The 3,204-nt window shown below is 32.8% G+C and overlaps 1 pseudogene; it reads right to left on the reverse strand.

The window, feature by feature from the left end:
• Positions 1-684: 684 nt before the first annotated feature.
• On the reverse strand, positions 685-1,348 carry LOC114082412 (cell division control protein 42 homolog pseudogene; annotated as a pseudogene).
• Positions 1,349-3,204: the final 1,856 nt, after the last annotated feature.

Here is a 3,204-nt window from a genome sequence, read left to right on the forward strand (position 1 = left end):
ATTGCATAAATGTCTTTTAAAATTGGAAACCATGACCAAAATAAACTGATAAAATCCTTAATAACACTTATTGAGTTTTCCTAAGGCTTTTCCCATGATTTTTATTAAACTTAAGAGCCGCAACTGGCTGCATTATGTCCATAATACACAAAACAGGAATAAGAGCATTTCCTCGACTAGTCACCTTGTTAAAGAACCTACCCCACTCCTAGCTCTTCAGTGATGCAGGCCTTCATCCCTCATGTTTCTTCTATATACCAGGTCTTCACCTGGGTTCTGAGAATACCATATCATACACTATTGAGTTGCAAATCTATGCTAAGCATATAAAACAATGACTGGGAAAGATTTTTAAATTACTAAGTTGATCCATTAAGTAGATTTCAAAAAGTGCAATGTTCTTTTTCACTTATAAGTGAAATAAATTAGAAATTAAGTTTTAGTCACTTTTACATCAGTGTAACCAAAAGACCCGACAAGAACAACTTAAAGGTGGAAAAGTTTATTTTGGCTCCTGGTTTCAGAGGTTCAATCCATGGTCAGCTGACTTCATAGCTCTGGGCCTAAAATGAGGCAGAGGAGGGGTAAGACAGTGGATCCTTCTGATTCACTTTCATATGTTTCATTCAAATCCTGTTCAGGGCATTTGTCATTATCGCAAAACAGAATTTTAATTTTTAATCTTTAGTTTGATTTAAACATTGCTTTTTGTATGATGCCAATATCAGCTCTGCAGAAAGGGCTCTGGAGGGGCATGCAGAGCAATACATACCTATGACTCTTCTTTGGTTCTTGAGGCTCTAGAACAGCTAATATTTGTTCATCCAACACATTCTTTAGGCCTTTCTGTGTGAGTGAAGAACACTTCACATACTTGCAAGCCTTCAGATCACAGGCCAGCTTTTCATCAGTCTCTGAAGTGATAGGCTTTTGTTGTTTTTTTTGTTTGTTTGTTTGTAAGCTTCTCAATAGTAGAGGGGTCATCTCTGAGATCAATTTTAGTCTCAACAAGCAAAAGAGAAGTCTTTATACAATAGTGAGTTACCTTACACACCCACTTTTCTTTCACATTTTCAAAGAAGGATAGAGAGACCAAGGAAAAACAAACTAGAAACATCTGTTTGTGGATAACCCAGTGGTCATAATCTGTCATAATCATCTTTCCCTGAAGCATCAAAAAGTCCAAGAGTATATGGCTCTGCACTAATTATAACAATGACTTCATAGTTGTCAAAAACTTTTAGTACATATTCTGATGGAAATTTGTATGTTGTGACAAATTCCCCTTCCTCTGACATGTCTTACCAATGGCATAATCACCCACAACAATGCACTTAATTGTTTGCATTGCTGAAACAGTTTTGTGTATACTTTATTTAAAATTTGATGTTGACCTCAGCTTCTCCTCAGGGGCATTGGCAGTACTCAGATGTTTTTAATTTTGATGTAGTAATTGATTTTATTTATAATTTCTTTTTTTGTATATGGTTTCAAATAAAAAATATTGCCAAATTAAATGTCAAGAATCTTTCTACCTATTTTTGAATTATAGACTTCCTTTCAGCTCAGTATTAAAAGACAACCCAACTAAAATCTGGACAACACTTTAAATAAACATTTTCCCCAAAAGATATTCAAATTGCAAATAAGCAAATGAAGAGATGTTCATCTTAGAGTTATAAATTAGGAAATTGCCAATCCAAACCAAAGTGAGATATTCCTTCAAGCATAATAGAACAGTGATAATAAAAATGTTGGTGAAAAATGCTCTACATCACTAATCATCAGGGAGATGCAAAACAAAACAATGACATATCATTTCACCACAGTTAGTACAGTTATAATCCAAAATATGAAAAATGATAAATCTGATAAGAATATGGAGAAAGGTAGTCTTACACAGTGTTAGTGAGAATATAAATTAGTAGAGTCGCTGTAGAAAACAGTATGGAGTTTCCTCAAGAAATTAAAATAAAAAAGGATATATGATCATTCCTACTACTGGATTTTTTATACCTTTATTTTATTTATTTGTTTTTATGTGATGCTGAGGATTTAACCCAGTGCATCACACTCTATCAACTGAGCTACCATCCCAGCCCCTGTTACTACTGGATATTTATCCAAAGGAAATAAAATCATTATGACAAGAAATATCTTCACTTCCATGTTCATTGCAACACTATTTACTATAGTCAAGATTTGGAAACAACCTTAAGTGTCCACTGATGGATGAGTGGATGAAGAAAATGTGGTATATACATACAAATAGAATGTGAGTCAGGCATAAGAAAGAACAAAATTCTCTAATTCACTTGTAACATGGATCGAACTGGAGATCATAATGTTAAGTGCAATAAGCCAGACCCTTGAAGACAAACACTAAATGATTTCAAATTCATATGTGGAATCTAAAAAGCAGAACTCAGAACCAGTGAGCAGAATAGTGATTACCAGTGATTGGGAATGTAAGGGCAGATAGGAGAATGTGGAGAGATTACTCAATGAGTACAAAGTCATAGCCACCTAGGAGGAAAAAATGTTGGTGTTCTAGGTGACTATAGTTAACATTATTGTATCATATAATCCAAGTAGCTAGAAGAGAGGAATATGTTCTATCACAAAGAAATGATAAATGTTTTAGATTATGGATAACCTGAAGTATCTTGATTTAAGATAGTTTAAGAAACCTAAAGTGTCTTGATTTAAGATACTTTAAGATTAAGATTGTATATTGACACAATGCATATGTGTACCAAACATTACACTGTACCAAACAACATGTACAATTATTATCTGTCAATAAAAAATTCAGTAAATGAGAACACACATACACAATAGCACCTAAATTTTTCTAAAATCAGAAATATCAAGTGCTAACAAGAGTGCTGAAAAACTTCCATATACAAGCATACTTCAGAGATATTACAAGTTTGTTTATATACTATCACAATATAATAAATATTGCAACAAAGTGAATTAGTTGAATATTTTGGTTTCTTAGTTCATGTAAAAGTCATGTTTGTTTTGTAGTTTACTCAGTATGCAATAGCATTGTGTCCAAAAATCAATGTACACATTAGTTAAAAAAATACTTTTTTGCTAAAAATGCTAACGATCATGTGAGTTGTTGGAAAAATAACATCAACAGACTTGTTTGATGAGCAGTAGCCACAAATAATAAATAAATAAATAAATAAATAA

Source organism: Marmota flaviventris, chromosome X (genome assembly GCF_047511675.1).
Source record: "Marmota flaviventris isolate mMarFla1 chromosome X, mMarFla1.hap1, whole genome shotgun sequence".
Taxonomy (NCBI): domain Eukaryota; kingdom Metazoa; phylum Chordata; class Mammalia; order Rodentia; family Sciuridae; genus Marmota; species Marmota flaviventris.